The 21159-nt window shown below is 46.4% G+C and overlaps 1 protein-coding gene and 1 long non-coding RNA gene across 3 annotated transcripts in view; one reads left to right on the top strand and one right to left on the bottom strand.

Moving 5' to 3' along the window:
- Nucleotides 1–21159, bottom strand: part of FLI1 (Fli-1 proto-oncogene, ETS transcription factor) — a 118551-nt gene that overhangs the window by 79486 nt on the left and 17906 nt on the right. The window lies entirely within an intron of this gene.
- On the top strand, nt 10591–15398 carry LOC129048833 (uncharacterized). The gene is made up of 3 exons (XR_008511517.2): nt 10591–11572; nt 12957–13118; nt 13732–15398. It is a non-coding gene; the product is annotated as an uncharacterized LOC129048833 (long non-coding RNA).

The raw sequence follows: 21159 nt of genomic DNA, 5'->3' as shown, positions 1-21159 counted from the left end.
CTTGCTTTGGTTATGTGTTGGAAGCAACGAAGCATGTTCCTCTCATCTTAATTATTTTTGTGTCAATGTCATGTAAAAAAGTGGGGCTTTCCTTGACTTCTCCAATCCCAGGCTTGTATCTATCTGGCCTTAACGTCTTTCTCAGAGCACTCTAGTTTTTCTTCATAACACCTACCACATTTATAATTAGATATACACCTATGCAAAAGTGTGATTCGTGTCACTCTTCCATTGGACTACACTCAATGGAGGCAGGGTCTTCATCTGTTTTGTTCACCTGTGTCCCCAAGGACTTAGCACAATGCCTGGCAGAGAGTATACACTCCAAAACTATTTGTCACATGAAAGACTTTCAAAGTTTTTATTTAGCAGCCCATATAGAACATGAGAGTCAAAATGACAGAGACTCACGTTGGTTCTGTCTGCCCATCAGAATTTCCTGAAAAGCTTTTTTAAGATGCACGGTTGTACCTTAGATGTCCTAGATGAGAAGGGAGGAAGAGAGCTGGAGAATAATCTGGTCCTGATTGGCTGAATGGATGGAGAAAGAAGGGAACCAGTGAATTTTTTTCTGGTCTCTTCTGCTATAGGTTTTTAGACAAGGCTCAGCACATTTTGGTGCCTTAATTTATTTCACTGTTTAGTAAAGCTGGAGTCACATTTGCCACACATCTCTTCTCCAAAATTGCATGACATGTCTAGTTAAGCAATTTTTGTTTCTTTTCTTTTCTTTTTCTTTTTTTTTTTTTTTTTGAGATGGAGTCTTGCTCTATCCACCAGGCTGGAGCACAGTGGCAGTGGCACGATCTCAGCTCACTGCAACCTCTGCCTCCCAGTTTGAAGCGATTCTCCTGCCTCAGCCTCCCAAGTAGCTGGAATTACAGGCGTTTGCCACCACACTCAGCTAATTTTTGTATTTTTATTAGAGACAAGGTTTTGCCACGTTGGCCAGGGTGAGCTCGAACTCCTGACTTCAAGTGATTTGCCCGCCTCCGCCTCCCAAAGTGCTGGGATTACAGGCGTGAGCCACTGCGCCCAATCTACTTACGCATTTTGAAATCTTAAAATAAGAGAGAGTTCTGAGGTCAAATCATGATGACTATTTCTAGCATGATGGCTTTTCAGCACATGGCTATGAACTTTGGGTTTTGCCAAATGATTTTTCATGCAAGTTCACTCAGGAAAGTTTTTTGTTTATTTGTTTTTTGTTTTTTTGTTTTGTTTTGTTTTTTGTTTTTTTCTGACACGGCCCCTTTAACAGAAAAAAAAAAGGGCTGCTCAATTTGTTAACCACCCTTTCATACTTGACCTCTTGTTTTGTGGTGCAAAAGTTACACAAGCAGACCGTTAGACAAGCACACTGGCTCGCTGGTGTGTTTTGCACCATCTATCTGTAGCCAGGCAACCTGTGCTCAGAGAAGATGAGAGCAAACTCACCAACCCCCCCACATTTAGGTCCTAAGGGCTCCCTGCCTCTTAGCAGTGCTGGGGTTAGTCCAGCCCAGGTCATAAGCAGCACAGGAAGCAGAGGGCATGGCTAATGTACATGTCACCATGTGGCTTATGGTCACAGCCTCACCCTACCTTCAAACCTGTGCAAGCTGCAAGAGCAACAGGAAACGGCCAAGCGTCTATATATAGCCACATTGAACTTATCCAAAGGTGCTGTTTTGCACAGATTATTATGAACTTTTTCACTGGGAGAGGACGTGATGGCATGTGCCTTTTCCTCAGGACCTCTCAAAGCACTTGTAAAGTTAACTACTCCACCTGAGAAGGAAGAAGGATGTTACACTTTTTGGTTTCTTCATTTTCAAGGCAAACAGACTGGTGCCTTTTCTTTTGCAAAAGATTTCTGGACACATTCAGCAAAGGCTAAGAAAGGATGGGAAATGGCAATGGAAGCATGCAGGATTTCTGTGAGCCTCTAAATCCAGCCCATTGGGAAAACCATTCATTCCATAGATTGAGTTTCTCCTGAAAATCATTAATTAGTCTTTGTTTCTCCCTAATACATTTCCCTGGCAAATAAATACATCCCTTCAGGTGTATCCATCATGCAGCCCTTGGTGTAGCTCCCCCAAGATCCCAAGAGGCAGAGACAAAAGGAGTGGGTGTCAGGGCTTGAAGGGCCCAGCACCACAGACCACCTTTGTTCTCAAAGGGAAACCTTCAAAAAGAAATGAAAATATGTCTCTGTTCCAGAGCCCTTCTTTACTGTTTTGGAAGCAACTTTCTGGGACTGCCAGTGTATTTATCAGCATTCTAGAATAGAATGCATGTTCTTGATACTGGGCCTGACTTGAGTAGCACCGATTTGCTCCATACCCAGCTCTTCTCCCTATTGAGTAAGCACAGAAATGAATAGGATGAGCAGCGCAGCTACTGAGATGCTGATCCACAAAGGTGACCGTAAATGTGTGGTCTACACACGCAGGCTGGGTGACCTCGGCCAATTAGGAAACCTCTTTGAGATTCCAGTTTTCATCTGTAAAATAGGGTTGTGAGGATGGAATGAGAGAATATAAGTAAAGTTTTTAACACAGTACACACTTAACAAATGCACAATACGAGGTAGGCATAGTCAAGGTGCTAATAATATACAAATCAGAGTGGGACTTGAGAATGGAAAGAATCCAGATTTCAAGATTTTCGACTTTTCTGTTTCCTGAAACTTGCAGTGCTAACTCAGTTGACTAGCTCTGGCAACATGAATGAACTTTGTGTTCTGATATTAGAAATGTTTCAAGGTCAAGTGCCAGATCAACATAGTTTCTTCAGAGCACTCCCTAACACAGTGCCACATAATCAACGTGGTGCCTAAAATTTGCAGTTCTTCTATTCTGAAAAGGCATTAAAGTTATAGAATGCATTTTGAAAAAATAAGCATCTCTTTAGCAAAAAACATTCTGGAGAACAAGGTCAAGATGCTTCCCATCGCCACAGTCCCACCAGCCAGTACCCGGGACACGCTCTTCCAGCCTGGTTCCCAAGAACCGGGCTCTTGGTATGGGGAAGGAGAGGTGAATGATCTGGTTGCCATCCTTTTAAAAAAGGTGACAGGTATGTGCATTCATTTAGTGTACATGACGCCTGGTACGAGGACACCAAAGGGAGCAAAAGGAGACCTCAGTTGTCCTAAGTCCTGAGTTCATTCTGGAGCCTGCTTGGTGCACTCATGTTTCCCACGGGCAGCGCCATATGCCTCACATACCTCCACTCTGATCCTTTTCTTTTCCCTTTCCCACCTCTTTAAATGCAGAGCATCGCCAACCATTGTTCAGTCTCATCACTGAAAGCTGAACACACAGTGGCAGAGGCCAAAGCCTGTGGCTGTGTGTGCCTGAGATTAAGACTTTTATCTGATCTTTGACAACTTGCAGAGGAAATCCTGTTCCAAAACTCACAGCCCTGAGAGAAGGGTTGCCAGCAGTTCTTCCCTCCCACCTGTGAGATAAATCAGGGCACCTGAAATGCGAACATGGTTGATAAATATAATAAGCTTGCCTCCTCTTGCTCCATTAATCTCTCCCCCTACCTTTTTTCTTTGAACCATGGAGCACAACAAAGTCTCTTGGCGGAGCCGGGCTGGGAGTCCTTTGTGTTGCCCTCATACACACCCGGTTACAAAGCAGAGGTGCCTAGCAGAAGACTCCCTGCAGCTGAAACTCAAGTGACCATCCTGTCTTTAGGATTCACGCAGGAGCTCAGCCAGCTCTTTCTAAACCGAGGCAGACACGGGTGGCTGTGTCATATCTGTGTAGACCCAAAGTGGTTGTCAACTCCTTGAATCAAAGAACATCAGGCAGAAGGGTGTGTCTCTGGTGGTTGGAGTAGAGGTTGCAAAAAGTTGTAGGTTCCTCTCATTTCCTTCACCCCACCCTTGGCTAGGGGACTAATTGAATGTGGTTAGTTCTAGATGGTTCATCATATCCCTGGACTTGATGTAGCCAAGGCAGGTTTACCTGATACTCAGGTACAGCTGGGATGCCCACCAGGGCAAATGGGGAGTGCAAATGAGAATTTCTGTGCCTGAAGGGAAGAATCCCAATACAGAACGCACTGGAACGTTTGCCTTGACTCTGCTCCTTGGATGGCTTCCCTTACTGCAAAACAGGAGTGGCTCTGGTCACAAGGACGCTCAGGGCATACGGGGTGCCCAAGGAAAATGGACAAGAGAAGGCACAGAACCTGCCTGAGGGAGCTTTTACTCACAGGGGCCACTGCAATTATGGAAGAAATGTTGTTCAAAAAGTGTCCAAGCGTCAACACACAGGAGCACCACCAGCAGCAGGCCAGAGAGGGCGGTCCAGCTCCAGAGGCGACACAGCTAAGAGGTGCGGCCTCTGCCGCAGCACCCTCATTGTGCAGCAAAGGGACACACAGGTGATTACTAAGCTCTTTTTGGCTCTAGTGTCCCATGATTCTGTGATAGCCTCTGCCAGATAGTTCATTAGGGATGAAGCCATAGCCTCCCTGCTGCCTCCCAAAGGGAATCCAGAAGTGCACTGCCTAGGCCAAGGCATGCCCATGTCCTGGCCGCTCCACCTGCATGGTGAGCTTGGTGGAGACAGCGTCAGCCCCCGGCCTGTTGCACTATGAGACTCCATGGCATTTGGGGCTGCACCCTGTGATTCCTCTTAAAGCAGAGCTACTCTGCTGAAGGCCCAAGGGAGAGGGCCATGTTTTGTGTTTTGTTTTGTTTCAGCTTGTGAGGAAAATGAACTTGCTAGTCAGTATGGAACTGGCCTGAGGGGAAGTGGGTCAGGGAGGGAAGCTTTACTTCTGGCCGGTGTGGGACAGAGAAGAGAGCAGGAATGCCTGGTGTTCTCTCCGGTTTAACTCCTTACCTCTCCACTTAGACAAAGCTAGGCCAGACGTAGAGGACAGGTGCCTCTTTTGCTCTGAGATGGGCCGTGGCTGTGGGACAGGGTGGCTGGATGCAGTGGTGTGCTGGAACTGGCTCATGAGGTTCCTGAGAGCCAGTTGCATGCATCTCTTCTCAACTGTGTGCCCAGTGGGAGCTTGAAGCTGGGCATCATGAAATAAGTGCAAATTACACAAACCTGGAGAGCCAGTTGTTACGCGTTTATGAACACATGTGGCTGAATGTACCTGCTTCTCAATCAGATGGCACTCAAATCTGTGTACCAAGGCCTTGGGCTGCAGCAAGTCAGCCTTTGAAGCTGATACATCAGCACTTTCCGCAACCACTACTCTAGACCTGGCCCTTGGGCTCTATCCAGGTCCTGGCTGCCTGCATCTCACAGAAAGGTTGAAACAGGGCCTGACTTGCTGAGATCAGCCTCTAGACCACCCAACTCCTTACACTCTTCCTCTAGAGGACTTAAAGGGGCTTGCTGTGGCTGCTTTTCTAACCCATAAGCTATAAAGTATATACATAATACTAGCCATTATTGATTTAGGAGCTACTGTTTGCCAGGTACGGAACTAAGGACTTTGCGTAAGTTATCTCGTTTCATTCTCACCATAGCCTTATGAAATAATTTCCTCATTTTATAGTTCAGGAAGGTGAGGCTTGGGAGATTACCCAGCTTATAAGTGGCAGAGCTAAGATCTCAACTCAGATCTGATTCCGAAGTGTGCTCCTTCCAAAATCTACATTCTATCAACTACAGACATGCCTATTACTAATACAGAAGAGGATTCTCCCTCTTTGAAAATATATCCAAATATTAACTCCAGGCAGGACCTTCAAGAGTGGCACAGCTCCCAGGGCCACCATGCAATCAGTATTGCCCTTCCCAAAGACACAGCACCCTCCCCTGCAGAACACACTTCCTCTTCCCCCCTCTGCCCCAGCCGTTGTCCCTCCCCTCCTTCAAACTCTACTCAGAACTTAACTTCCTCCTTGAAGTGTTCTGTCATTAACCCCATTCCGTTTTGATCACTTCACTAACTTTGCTTCTCCTCAAATACTTATAATATTCACACTAGATTTCTGCTGCCCCGTTTTTACATCCGTGTCGTCTGGCTGTCCTTCATTAAGCTGCACCTATGGGCAAAGCACCCCAAGACACTTGTTCCACTGTGGTCTCTGGGGCTTGGCCTCCCTGTCTCTGTCTGTGGGCCTATGGATGGCCTGCCCTTCCTATATAAAAGAGGGCGCCGCCCAACTATCTAGCCAAGTGACTCAAGTATCCACTTTGTTCTGGCCAGAGGCCATTGGTGTGGAGCTTAGGCGGGGGTGGGGGTAGGGGGGTGGGAGGGTGGCAGGAGAAATAGCCAGGCTGGTTAGTGTCCCTCCTTCTCCAGTCTTCACCTTTGATGACACCTGAGGATTTCCTCTGTCCAGTGTTGGGGCCAGGCAGCACCCTTATTCTTTCCAAGTGGGTCTTCCCTTGGGCTTCCCGGTTGCACCCCCAGCCCCCTGCACCCCTGGATTGAGTTGTAGGTTGAAACTAGCCATGGAGTAGGAGTCTGGGGCTGGGTTGGGGCAGCGTCTTAATGTGTAATCGGGAGTGTTCTGAAAGGTGAGCCTACACAGGGGAGCATGGGTGGGTGTCAGCTTCAGGGGAGGGCAGGGGGGCTGAGCCAGTGGTTGGGGGAGATTTATGTCTGCCAGTCATGCTTCAGAAGCTTCTGAGTGGATGGAGAGGGGAGACCGGACCTTGGGGGTTCTGGAAGAAGACTCAGTGATGTGATAGTAGCAGCTGGTCTGATTTGCATCTGGGAAGCTGAATTTTTCAGAGAGCTCAGCTGAAGCAGGGAGCCATTCCAGAGAGACCTCCCCTGGCCAGCCAGGATTTGGACTCCTCAGTCCCCTCCTGCTTCTATTCTGCCTTGTCCTTGTCCCCTACTCTCCCCATGCCTAGGACACATTCGAATTCCTCCTCACTGTCAAGAGCCAGCTGTGATCTCACACTGCCTGCTTCTGCCCTGAACGTTAACAGGCTTTTTCTCCTGCACGGACTGCCACTTTTAGACTGGCACACAGTTTTCACAAGACGGGGTTTTGTGGTTTGGGTTTTTTTTTCCCTTCATAAGTTTGCAGCTGCTAGTTTTGAAACCACCAGCCCTGAGGCAACTCACACACACACACACACACACACACACACACAGAGAGAGAGAGAGAGAGAGAGAGAGAATGAAAGAAAGGATGATGAGATGTCTTTTTAGAAATCATTTATTACATTCCAAAGGTCCTTGCTTTATCTTGCAGTCAGGCTTCAGTTGGTGAAAGGTTCCTAGACACATTTAAGGGTTTGTGGGCATTTGTGGGCATTTGGGCATCAGGGTAGTTCTCAAGAAGTGTGCCTCCCATGCTGGGTCCCTGGCTGCCTGAGGCTGACAGGTGAGTGGTGAGGGGCCAAGACTTTTGGTTATGATCTGAAGCGGACTGGCCAGCTGCCTTATGTCCTGCTTGAATGTGTGTGCATGTGGATGCACTAACATGTGTAGGTTGGAGGCAGGGGAAAGGGGAGGAAGCAGGAGATACAGGAAGACCCTGATTGAGTTTCTGAGAATTATGCAAGAATTACCTTCAGGCTCACCTAACGGGTCCCTTTGCCTATGCAGCCATATATCTTTAGCTGAACACAGACTTGAGGTTAGAAGAGCCCAAAATAAACTGAAATCAGAACAAACTACTCATCTTCAGCTCTCCCCTCACCCTCACACATCCACTGGCACTTGTGGTGGTCAATTATAGTTTTTATCTAAACCAAGAGAACACCTAGAGTCTCAGCCTAGCATCCTCCCCCTGGACAGAGCATGGGGGACTATCAAGAGGCCACGCTGTCAGCCCCATTCTGGGTGGCTTTTATGCTGTGTCTTTGCTGGCATTCTTACTGAACCCCATCATTCTCTGCAGGCTTCATCAAACACTTTGGCGGGTGGGCGGAGAGAGAATCGTAGTGATATTACCAAGGAAGGGAAATGAGGAATGACTGGGCCTCCTAAATAAGGCCTGCTTTGACCTGAGAGTGCAGAAACAAATCTGGGACATTGGGAATCTCTACCTCCATAAACCTTTGTGCCTCTCCTCGAACCATGCACCCATTTCGATCCTATATCAAGACGATGTGTGCTCTTGTTTCTCCTTACCCTTTCTCCCCACTCATTCCTTACCAAACTTATTTGGGGTCCCATGAGGCTCAGGCAGTGTAAGCAGGAGGGCCTGGGATAGATTTTTCTTTGTATCATCCATACTCGACTCAGCGAGTGTTCTGCATGTGGTAGGCACTCTATAAGTGCTTATTTAACTCAATTGAACACAATGTTAGTTGTCACATCCTCTTCTGGAAACCTGCACTGATTTTCCCGTCATTGACAACAGAAAACCCAAATTCCCTATAGCCTGGCACAATAGGCTTTCCGGGGTCAGGCCTCACCTGTGTCCTGCCTCCTCACCTGCTGCCCCATATCAGTGGCACTCTCACTGGCCTGACACCATCCCGTGCTCACACCCTTTCCGTGCTGGTCCCTCTCCCTGGAATATCCTGTCTGGTAAATTCTGAGTCATGTTCAAAATCAACTCCAGGCCGGGCACGGTGGCTCATGCCTGTAATCCCAGCACTTTGGGAGGCGAAGGCGGGTGGATCACCTGAGGTAAGGAGTTCAAGACCAGCCTGCCCAACATGGTGAAACCCCGTCTCTACTAAAAATACAAACAACTTAGCCTGGCGTGGTGGCGGGCACCTGTAATCCCAGCTACTCAGGAGGCTGAGGCAGGAGAATTGCTTGAACCTGGGAGGCGGAGGTTACAGTGAGCCAAGATGGCACCACTACATTCCAGCCTGAGCAACAAGAGCGAAACTCCATCTCAAAAAAAAGAAAAAATCAACTCCATTGTTCCTCCTCCTCTATAAATCTGTTCCTGACTCTGTTGGGTCTTTCCAGTAGAGCTGGTTGCTCCCGCGGTTGGGTTTTTGAGATGTTTTGCACCTAGCACCATGAAAACACTTGTTTTTAGTGTGAGTGTTCATTTACACCTCTTTCCTTCAAAGGATCTTAAATTCATCAAAGACAGGGACCATGTCTTATGCATAATTGCATTCTCAATTTTGCACACTGCCCAGGATAGTAGGTACTCAATAAAGGATGATTACATCAATGAAAGAACAAATGGGTTCCATTGATCTACTTTTGGAATCTCAAGCAGGGTTTTCCTATACTTATCCTCCTTCTTCCCCTTTCTTTCCCATGCATCACTGCTTCATGGGGCTCAGCACGTATATGGCAATAGGAATGCATCTCTTTTATTTCTTTTTCTGGAATGTCTCCGTCCTTGTGCACAAATTTCCTAAGATTACCCATAGTGTTCCTGCTCACCATGCTTCTTGGGTTTCTGATGTTTGCAAAGACATTGACTCATCACCTGGAGACATAGACACCCATGGAGATGGGCCTTCCTGCACCACAGTGTACCTCCTCCATGAAGCCCTCCTACATGAGTCCAAGCCCACAGGGAGCTTCCATCCCACCTACACTGCCTGAGCTCCCACTTGCTCCTCTCTTCTCTTTAATTGTGCCATGGTGCCAGCTGTCATGTTGTTATGGAGTGAGTGTTTGTATCCCTCCCCAGACTCATACATTAAATCCTAATGGACAATGTGATGGTATAGGAGGTGGGATCTTCAGGGGGTGATTTGATCATGGAGGTGGAGCCTTCAGAGTGGGATTAGTACCCTTAATAAAAGGGACCTGAGAGAGCTAGCTTGCCCTCTTTCTACCACGCAGATACACAGTGAGGAAGACAGCCCTCACTAGAACCCGATCATGCTGGCACTCTGATCTCAGACTCCTGGCCTCCAGAATCCTGAGAGATAAGCATTCACTGTTGATAAGCCACCCAGTTATGGGACTCCATTACAGCAGCCTGAACAGCTAGGACAGGGATATTTTTCCTCCCGATTGTTTGGATTCTCCCCCACCCCGCGGTTCCCAGCGCTCGATAGGAGAATGACTGCACGAGGTGTTTCCGCATGGCCTTTCTGCACACTGGCCTCCATCCTTCATTCCCCAGGCTCTGCGCTTTCCCAAAGGGACTTTACCTCATCTGAGTAGCTCCTGATCTAGCGATATTAATCCACCACATCTCAAGGACTGTCATTTTTGTTATAGAATACATCTTTGATAATTTATACGTTTTTGGAAGATAGTTGAACTTTCCTGTGGAGGTCACGCAAATCTCTTGGTTCAAACACAGGTTAAAAATGGTAAGATCCTCCCCAGCCGACAAAGCTGCATTGCCTGAAGTCTGAGCAAGCAAATCCTGCAGTGTTTGCTGGCACTGTGGGCGGTGGGCACAGCAGGAATGGCATTGTGAGGGCCATCTCTGGCTAAGCAGCCAAGGTGTCCATCATCACCAAACTGGCATCTCCAGGCTGCTCTGCTCCTCGCCTGAACATCCCCCTCCTGCCCTTCACCCTTCTCTGAGAAGCATCCCTTGACCTTGTCAGCTTTTCCTCTGGTTTCTCCCCCTCCTCTCCTCCATACCCTGTCAAAATGTTTCAGGTTTTCCATATTCCCAGGACTTTGCTAGGCTCAGCCCATATAGTAAATGTCATATAGTCATGTGTCAAATGTCATATGGTTAAGTCATGTCAGGGGTAACTTTTACATTTTTACGTGAACCTCCTGGACGTTCAAAGGAGTGAACTCATGTCGAGGATTTCAGGCAGACGGAAACGTGATGGAGGCTTCTGCGGGGTGGGTCTTTTGGAGCATCCTACCATACTACCTGGGCTGCCTCCATCTCTGACCAGCTGCAGACAGAGAGGAGAAACATTCCCACTACTCAGGATGACCAGGGAGCCTCTGACTCTAGCCACTTAGTGGGGCCTTCTTAGGCAGGAAGAGGAGGGAAGCAGATCCCTCAAATTAATACCTGGACTGAGTCATTGAGCTTGGGATTCAGAGTTTGGAAAGTCACCCAAATGCCTTCATTCCCAAACCTGACCTTCTAGAGATCCTGGAGCTGGCAAGCTTCAGATTCATTTGTGTCAACATGTTGTTTGGTTAATGTAGCTGAGCATCTAGGCCCATTTTCTTAGAAACAGGAAATCCCAGCGTGCCAAGAGTAAACATCCCAGCCCCCAAAGGTTTGGGTTCATGTAGGAACTCCCTGACCACAAGGGTCTGTGGGTCTGTGTGCTTGAGCCAGGCATGCTCTTGCGCCCATAATTGATCTTGTATAAAGAGATGGTCTCTCTACAGCTCAGCAGCTGGACTGTGAGACTGAACCATGCTTGAGGCTGGTTGGGAATAGGCTAAGGACAGGGTCACAATTTCAAACATAAAGCAAAAAAGTATTAGGGCTCTTTTATAACTTGACAGGCATCTCCCTTGCAATCCCCACCACAGACTCTTCAATTCTAGTTTCTTCTCTTTTTATTCTTTGTTTCTTCTATGACAGCAGGGACCTCGTCTGTCTTCGCCTCCATTCCATCCCTATATTCTACACCATGCCGAGAATAGGAGGTGCCAAGTACAGGCTGGCGGAATGAATGAATGATTGAATGGATGGCACCACGTGAATCAAGGCAGCAGAAGAAGGCATCCCTGAAGGGCTTGACCATTCCTGCTCTCTGTGGTGCATCCTACAGGGGTGAGCTGCACATAGTTACTAGTCTTAAGGGGCTCACAGAGAATTAATTCTCTCTCACAAACTTGCCAGCCCCTAGTTGGCAAGGACAGATTCTCCAGAAGCTTCTCTGGGTTAGTTGAGTGAGCTCAGGTTAGCTGGGGCTGGAGGAGAAAACACTGGCTGTGCAGAACTTGACTTGGTGGAGGGGGAAGGGCCGGGGGTGGCCAGAGGCGGCTTCTGTTGCACAGAGGTCCAGCTTGCTCGCCAGACAAAGAGCCCTCAGAAAGCACCTTCCCCACCTCCGCCACACACAGAGAAGGCGCAGAGGGCCTGGCCTCTTTCTTACAAGGAGCCCGGCTGACCCTGTTGCTGTGAGGGGCAGAAAGAGTGGCAGGCAGCTGCTTGGCGACGCGGGAGTCGCTGAGCAGGGCCCGCGGAGTCTGACAACGGAAGAAAAGAGGCAACCCTTCTATTATTAGTGGCTGCTTTCCACATATGTGTAAATCAAACAGCCTATGCAAAAAGAGGCCTCCTAGTAGCAGGAAATTCAGAGTTGTGGGTGTCTTTGTGCTATCAGATCAGGCTCTGGGCTTGCCTGCAATGCGCTCTTGGACGGGCTTCCATCTGGGCTGCATTAAGAGGCACAAGGAGGTGAGCAAAGGCCCGGCTTGGCCTCCCCACCCCCCAGTGTTTCTGGTTTTATGACTCTAGGGGGACTTTGTGACTTTTTAAACATCGTCTTTTCAGCATTTCACGTGGGCTCCTTTTTAGAGCCTATACTGAAGATTTTATGAAAATACAAAAGAGATAAGGCTGCCTCTGTTACAAAATGCCATCCCAGGTCCAGAAGCTGGGCATAACTAAAATAATATATACTATTCCAGAGCCCAGGACTTGACTTCTGTGTTTAGTGGTTTGCTGTATTTCCATCAGAAGTAGTGATATAGTGTAATATTTAATGATACAGGAACATGGCCGTAATTTAATATAAAGAGAATAAAAGGAGGTTACAAAGCAATATGATTCTGGCTAGATAAAATAATACATATATGTCTATATATTTGCATTATAAAGACCGGAAGGAAGGGCACCAAAGTATGAATCGGCTGCTTTCTGTATTGTGAGACTATGGGTGCTTTTACATTCTTATTTTGAAATTTTCTATACGTTTTAAATTTTATACAAGGATGAAGTGACACTTTTGAAATCATTATTTTAAAAAACTTGATGCATGTAATGAGTTTTTTAAAAAAAGTAAGCCAAGAAACAGAGAAGAAGTAGTAGCACCTGCAGGATGGGCTTACTAACTTAGTGCTGTTTCTCAGCAGTCTTGGGTGGGATTTCCATGTCCCTTGTCTCCCCTGGCACTGACTCCCTCTCCTCCCTTTTTCCTTGCCCTGCATAGCTCTTGTCCATTTCAGTCGGTGACCCCATGCCACTGGAGCACCTTGCTTTCTCACAGCACTGACCTGCCCAGCGCCTTGCCCTTGCTTGTCCCAGGAAAGCAAGTGAGGCTCCAGAAACATGAGCAGAGGGGATGAATGTAATTCAGCTCCCAAAATTTGCTGTAAGTCTCCGTTGTCCTTCAAGTCCACCAGAGATCGTGCCAGTCCTATAGAGCTTAGACTGAATGCAGAGCCCTCGCTGTCTTTGTGTAATGCACTGTTTGACAGCTAATTAGGTGGATTTCAGCAACTTCACAATGTCACATCTATCAGAGGCAGGCAGCCTGAGACTCCCAGGGGAACTTATTCAAGCTATAAGTAAATAAATATTACAGATTTTACACACACACACACACACACACACACACACGGGGAAAGGGGAGAAAGAGTACACACACATGCAGACCATTTTGTCCTCACAATGTTACGAACTGTTTTTTTTTTGTTTGTTTGTTTGGTTTTTTTGTTTTTTATCTAACTGATGAGGAAACTGAGACTCTGACAGGTCCAGTCACATGGCCGGAAATGGCAGAGCTAGAATTTGAACAGGGTCCTGCCTGTCTCCAAAGCCTGGACTCTTCACCAAAATGCCTTCCCCTCTCCCATACTGCAATCCAGGCAGGCCACTGTGGGTGTAGTGAGTCCCAAAGCTCCGTAATTACAGGGTTCAACTCTGCCTCCAGAATAACCATGAAAAAATTTGTGGAAATGTTCACAACAGCTCTTTACTTCCAGGTTCTGAGATCAGAAACGGAAGTTTCAAAATACCGAAAGTTCGTTTATGTTGAACATAGTGCTTAGGCTAAAAGCAGGAAGTCCAAGAAAGCCTGATCTCATGAGATTTTTTCAGCCCAATTTGGATCCACATCTGCACTTCTGGATTTTCCACTGAGTCTAACCTCAGCTGCTCTGCTGGTCTCACCGAGTCTGCACCTCCAGCATGGGGCACAGATAAATAACTGTCGACTGCTATTCACTAAGATTTACCCAAGGATTGGCCACTTGAAAAGTAGTGAGCTTGGACAGGCAGTAGAAAAGAACAATTGAAATTTGAAAAATAGGCGTTTCTTTTCATAAAGTTAAAAAAACCCAAACCAAAACAAACAAAACTCTAAACAATAACTCATCCAAATAATGGTCTTGCTGTTGTCTCCAGGTGCAGGAAACAAGTGAAAAAGAATCTTACCACCTACTCCTTCCCACCCCAGTCCTGGTTTCTCCATTGGTCAGTATCCAGCCAGCAGAGGGGAGGGGAAGGCAGTGGCACTCAGTGGTCTGCCTTGGGCTGCCAGCTTTGGGGGAGCCTCTGAATGCTGGGGAGACTCATTCCCGTATCCCCACTCCTATAGCTTGAGGCACTTTGGAAAGCAAGTTTCTCATGTTGCAGATGAGGAAACTAAGGTTAGGAGAAGTGGAAGGATTTGCTCAGACCACACACATCTAATGATGGCAGGAGCTGGGATTAGAACCCAAATCCACAAAGATGTGGCCTCTTTTTTGAATCATAATAGCTGCCCTGCTTACTTCTCAGCATTTGAATGGAGTAACGGACATGATAGGGTTTGCAAATGACAAACATAAAGTGTTAGTTGCTGTATCTTGGCATATTCCAGGTAGTGGCTCAGTTAGTGTTGCTGGTGCTATATTTAATTTGGGTCCCATTCCAAGTGTAGAGTTTTCTGGGGATGCCATTATCTATGAGGCTTCTCTGCCAGGAGGGCTCAGAGGCTCCCAGGGAACACTCCCTATACATGTACCATCCCCAGCAACACCTTAGAGATCCTTATGGGAACATCTGGAGGAATTCTGGATCACAAAGATCTACAGTGCATTGTGGTGTGAGCTCCTCTATTCAGGGACTAGAACTCATTCTTTTGAAGCACAATTTCAAATCAGCCACACCCAACTGCAACAGTCCAGGAGAGGTAGTAGACCACATCTTAGAGCCACCCCTTTTCCATTTCAGGCACCCAGGCATGCAGGGGTTACTCTCTTGCTTTGTAAACCTGTTCAAACTAGGTGCAAAGTGGATGTAGCATGACACATTCAGCAGATGTGTGGCCTTGAGTGAATGATTTAACTTCTCTGAGCCTCAGTTTCCTCCTCAGAATGTGGTAATTGCAATATATACTCGTGGGTTGGCAAGGGAAGTAAAGGAGATGTTTATAAACCGCCTGTCATGCACACAAAGAAAGACACTTCCTGCCTGCCCTGCAGTCCCAAACTGCCCTTGCGGGTAGACCGTCAGCATGTACATGCCTTAGGAACAGCATCCCTGGGCTCCAGAAGGACCTCCAGAATCTGGAAGAGCAAGTCCTTAAATCTTGCCATATACTATTTCGTTTTCAAGGAATTTCTTACAGGTAGCAATTATGAAATAAATGTCACACAATAGCAAAACCATCATGCGTGTGCTTTTCTATCAGTGAGGTCCTCCCGGGAATCTCCTCTCTCCTTACACAGGTCCAGTGAGGCCTCCTTAGCCCCGTCACAGGTGTGCATTCTTGGCTGGGTGCTCTGGGTTGTGATGCACTTGGAGCAGGCGTGAGGAGGGTAATCTCCCCATCGCTCGAAGCTGAAGTGGGAGGAAGCAAGACCTTTCATGTGGCAGGGTCAGGCACTCTCCCCAGAGCAGCGTGTGCCCCGGAAGCCAAGCCGGTAGGACTAAGCAGAAGCCGCCACTGCTTCCTCCCTACCTTGGAAAATTACACAGCATGCCACTTTGCCTGCTGGCTGCCAGGCAGATGCCCTGCTGCTTTCTGAAGCTGTCCTACCTCCTTAGGATGAAAACAGCGATGTGCCCATGCCCACAGTGACGAGCGTGCCCTGCCTTCTTCCTCCTTCCTGCACTGGAAAAAGTACAGGGTCTGTAAACAAGTCATTAGATTCAAGATCCTGCCCAATTTAGACTCTTTGTCTCAGTTTTCTCCAGAGTAAACTCGCGGTCACACCCACTCAAACCAAGCAAAGCCCAGAAGGAATTCAGAGCCCTGTGGCCAGGCTCACCGCAGCTGACCCTGAGATGCCCAGAGCTCCAGCCCTCCTGGACTGGGAGAGGAGAGTGGGAAGCCCAGAGCACTCCATTCCATCAGGAGCAGAGCAGCGGCTCTGATGGGCACACGGCTAAGATCCCAGTGTCTAGGTTCAAGTCCCCAAAGCAGCTTTTACTTTTGGAACTAACTCTCCAAACTATCAAAAATCCAAAATCCACCTCCTTTGAAGTCTGGCAAGAAAACCCCCACGATCAGCTTCTCTTTATTCCTGTACTTCCCGTACAGGCAGGCTTCTAGAAAACAGAGGTTGGAGAAAATGAAAGTCAATGCCAAATACTAACCAGACAGAAGAATAACTGCTTTTCCCCACAGCACCCCCACCCCCAGCTCTGGCATTATGGGCTGGGGAACTGGGCCCCTCTCCTGCTGCTGAGGATCTGTTTATTTTGCACTCCATAAAGGGAAACCAGGCCCTTTTCTGACATTTTGGCTTGGAGGGGGTGGGGAGAGAAGGAGGTCCAGAATTTAAACTCAAAACCAGATCAACTTCTCTAAATCTCCTGGTGCTTTTGCTATGATTCCTAAATGGGCTGCATTGTATGAATCAGCCTCTTTACTCCCCCAGCCAATGTGCCTCCATTTCTAACAGTCTGGCTCCTAACCCTACCAATGCCATAAACTGCCATGACCCCTTATTGACTTCTAACCACGCAAATGCTTCCCCAGATGAAATTAGGGACAGGCATACTCACAAGCAGCTTGGCAGCTCTCCCTGCCTCTCCTGCAAGGAAATCTGTGCCTACATCACAAACCTTGCTCTCCTTAGTGGATGGTGGCTTCCTTTAAACAACACAACAGGGAATTTCCTTTGTCCTGGAAATGTTCCGCTTGTCATCAATGTTATCCTTATCAGCAGACCACAATGCAACCAGGAGAGGCCCCAGCATGCTCAGGACTCGTGGGGTATCATTGCAAAATGTTTTCTTCATTTTTTTTCCTCTGCCTTGAATTCAAAGCATGACCTTTATGGGTGGAATTCAATCAGGTCATCTCTCAGATTCCCCAGTGGGAAAATAAAAGTGGCACAAGCAAAGTCTATTGTTTCCATTGCAAGAAGGTAGAAATGCTGTTTTCTCTCTAGATCATCCAACTAAACGAGGTGGGACGGGGGATACGGAGATAATAAAATGACCCTTACACATTGAGATCTTATTAATAAAACATAGCCTCGGTCCTGGTAGTCCCATAGAACTTGCACAGCAGGGGCTCTGCAAATGTCATTGACTCCTCAACTTTTTCAGTCCTTCACTGTGGCTTTCACTATTTTTAATGCAATTCATTTCTATTTGGACAAGTTTGAAAATAAATTTTTGTTTTCTTTAAACAACAGGCAAGCAATACAGTTAGGAAGAGGGTTGGAGGCATGTGGGAACACCAGAAGGCCAGAGGAATTGCAAAAATAAACTTCTGCTAATGGTAACACTCTTGTCTTCCAGGGCAGGAATAATTAATTGTATATGTTTAATCACTTAGCAACCCTGAGCTCTTATTCTGAAAATCTCAAAATATTTCACATATGCAGTGAGTAAAGTCTTTGGTATCAGACAGAACCTGCTAGCTGCACAACTTTTGGCAAGTCACTTGAGTTTCATATGTCTTGGTTCTTCTCACTGGGTGCGTGCGAGTCATGATAGATGGATTCCTTGGGGCTGTGGTGGAAGTCAAGTGCTAAAATGCCTTCAAGGGCCGGGTGCGGTAGCTCACCCCTGTCATCCTAGCACTTTGGGAGGCTGAGGCTGGCGGATGACGAGGTCAAGAGATCGAGACCATTCTGGCCAACATGGTGAAACCCCGTCTCTACTAAAAATACAAAAATTAGCTGGGCGTGGTGGTGCGTGCCTGTAGTCCCAGCTACACGGAAGGCTGAGGCAGGAGAATTGCTTGAACCTGGGAGGCGGAGGTTGCTGTGAGCTGAGATTACACCACTGCACTCCAGCCTGGCAACAGAGCGAGACTCTGTCACACACACACACACAAAAAAAAAAAAAAAAAAAAAAAAAAAATCCTTCAAGTGTTTAGCACAGTGCTGGGCTGATCAGTAACTACTCAGTAACCATCATCATCATCATCATCATCGTCATTATTGTTATTGGCATTACTGATATCTCCTGCCAAAGTTGTTTAAAGTAATAATGAGGTAAAGGGAACAGCCATTCCAGAAAAGATCTTAAAAGCCAATCCCAGTTATCAAACTCTGTAGACTCTCTAGAATCTTAGATCAGAGGGTTTCCTCAGAAATTCTAACAAACACCAGATATAGATAGCATGCCTGTTTAGTAGGTGTTTCTTTTTTTGATCTTGCAAAATGCTTTTACCGCCATCTTTATTACAACATCACTTCGAGGTAAAATTATAATTGGAAGAATCTCCCTGTTCTGCAGTTGAGGAAACTGCAGCATGAGAAGGCCCACGTCTTTGATGGAGATCAGGACAGCAGTTTATGTCAGCGCCAGCCAGCGCATCTTCCAGAGCTCTATTTGCCAAAGAGTTGCCTTTATTTTTTTTTTTTTCCTGGCCAGTGAAGAGTTATATCAAGTTGAAACCCAGAGCTTTCATAGGCTGAGATTTCTAAAGGTGGAATTCAGCCTCCTAGAATCTTCTTGACTTTGAAATTTCTGGATGCATTGCATAGTAAAGGCATATTAACCTATACATATGTACTCTATGCACTCAGTAAAACATTAGTCTGATAATGCCTTCTAAGGTAATTGTCCTCTTACAATATTCTTCATTACACTCTACTTGCCTTTACTGAAGAAGAGAGTGGCTAAGAAAATGGCTTATGGCCACACAGATAATGCCTGGGGGGACTATGGTTAGGATGACTAAGCTCAAGGTACTTAATTTAGCAATGCCCCGGGTGGCCATTTCCCATTCACTCATCCAGCAAAGACTTATTGAAAGGCCTGTTCTCTTTCATACTGACTCCGAGGCTTATCTTTCAGGGTTCGGCCTAAATGTCACTTCCTTAAGGAAGACTTTGACCTCCGAGACTAGGTTAGGTCCCCATGTTATGCCCTCCCAAGGCACCCCATACTTCCCCTTTCGTAGAACCCTTTGCACTTATAACAACAAGCTCAATACCTGTTTTTTTTTGCCTTGACTATTACCTCTGTCCAAGGAGGAACCATACTTTTCTGCTTTACTGCTGTACTCCAGCAACTGGCACATAGAAGCTGCTCAATTAATACATGGATACGTGTCAGGCACTGAGGACTTGAGGACAAATGGCCAGAGTTTCTGCCCTCAAGGAGCAAGTAACTCACTTTGTTCACAGAATTGTATTCTATACATACTCCTTACCTTCTTCCCAATGCAATCTGAAAAAACAACAACAAAAAACAATGGTGGAATGTTTTAAACTGAAGAGGGATTTTTCTGAAAATGCATGAGCTGCAGAACTGTCAAACTATTGATAAATTCTGCATAGTTAGGAAGAGACTAATAAAGACTCTAATTGGACATTTACAATTTTATCCTTTCTGGAGGGCAGGTATGAGTGAGAAGCAGGACTACAGTGCTTCATCACCCCTAAGACCATTACATAGAGTTGGACCTCTAGGAACATGGCCTCATTTTCTGAGAGGAGTCAGCCCATCTTTGTTTTAAACAGTTCACTTCACAAATTTATGCCATTCAGTGACGGACACAGGATGGACCTTCACAAGGATGTGTACCTGAAGACTTCCAAAGAAAAAGCTGCTATAGGTCTGCTCATTAGCGAGACCTCAGTAATGAGGTCAGATCTCCCCATGAGAAAGACTGGGGTATTTATTCCTCACAGTAATTCTAAAACCACAGGAGGTGTAGCATGCCATATATTTCTATTATCCATGGGTGAGAAGTATGAAGGGTAGAGAGAAATTGGTTCATGTCTCAGGGATATCAAGGATATAGATCTTTGGAAAGTGTATGATATGTTTTGGCTCTATGTCCCCACCCAAATCTCATCTTGTAGCTCCCATAACTCCCACGTGTTGCAGGAGGGACCTGGTGGGAGATGATTGAATTATGGGGGTGGGTCTTTCCTGTGCTGTTCTCATGACAGTGAATGGGTTTCATGAGATCTGATGGTTTTTAAACAAGCTCTCTTTTTGCCTGCTGCCATCCATGTAAGGTGTGACTTGCTCCTCCTTGCCTTCCGCCATGATTGTGAGGCCTCCCTAGCCATGTGGAACTGTAAGTCCAATAAACCTCTTTCTTTCTTTTATAAATTGCCCCATCTCGGGTATATCTTTACCAGCAATGTGGAAACAGACTAATACAGTGTACCACAGAACAGCACTAGCTTAATCCATTTTGTGTAGCTATAACAGAATATCTGAGGCTAGGTAATTTATAAAGAAAAGAGGTTTATTTGGCTCATGTTGCTCATGGTTCTGCAGGCTGTACAGAAAGCATGGTGCCAGCATCTCCTTCTGATGAGGCCTCAGAAAGCATACAATTGTGGTGGAAAGTGAATGGGGAGCCAGCGTGTCGCATAGCAAGAGCAGGAGCTAGAGAGAGAAGGAGGAGGTCCCAGACTCTTTTAACAACCAGATCTCAGGCGAGCTAACTGAGCCAGAACTCACTTCTCACCCAGAGATGACACTAATTCCTTCACCAGGGATCTGTCCCCATGATCTAATCACCTCCCCCCAGACCCCACCTCCAACACTGCAAATCATACTTCAACGTGAGATTTGGAGAGGACAAACCACCAAACTGTGTTGAATACAAACCTAGGGAATACTCATTGGAGAGAAATTGGGTTTCAAAGACTACCAGTCTAACTAGTAAGTTTTAAAATAAAATTTTTTTAAAAAAAGACAAAGACTACCACTTTAGCTGGTTATTTGCTAAATTAAAGTTGCTTTGTTCACATTTATACTTAAGAAGAAATATTACAAATGGTTATAGGGATCTGGGAACTAGAAAAGCAAACCATCTGTTAATAGTATGGAGCACTACGTAATAGGAAATCATATTTTCGTGGTGGCATAAAGCATTAGAGCTAAAAATGACCTTAAAAATAAGCAAGTACAATGCCAGTATTTTGCAAATGGAGAAATTGAAATCGCCATTATGTATAATAGGGATTCTTTTTGGCCAAGATTATTTTTCAATGAAA

Source organism: Pongo abelii, chromosome 9 (assembly GCF_028885655.2).
Source record: "Pongo abelii isolate AG06213 chromosome 9, NHGRI_mPonAbe1-v2.0_pri, whole genome shotgun sequence".
Taxonomy (NCBI): domain Eukaryota; kingdom Metazoa; phylum Chordata; class Mammalia; order Primates; family Hominidae; genus Pongo; species Pongo abelii.
The sequence above is the reverse complement of the archived record's forward strand: the minus strand, read 5'-3'. Positions and strand labels throughout refer to the sequence as shown.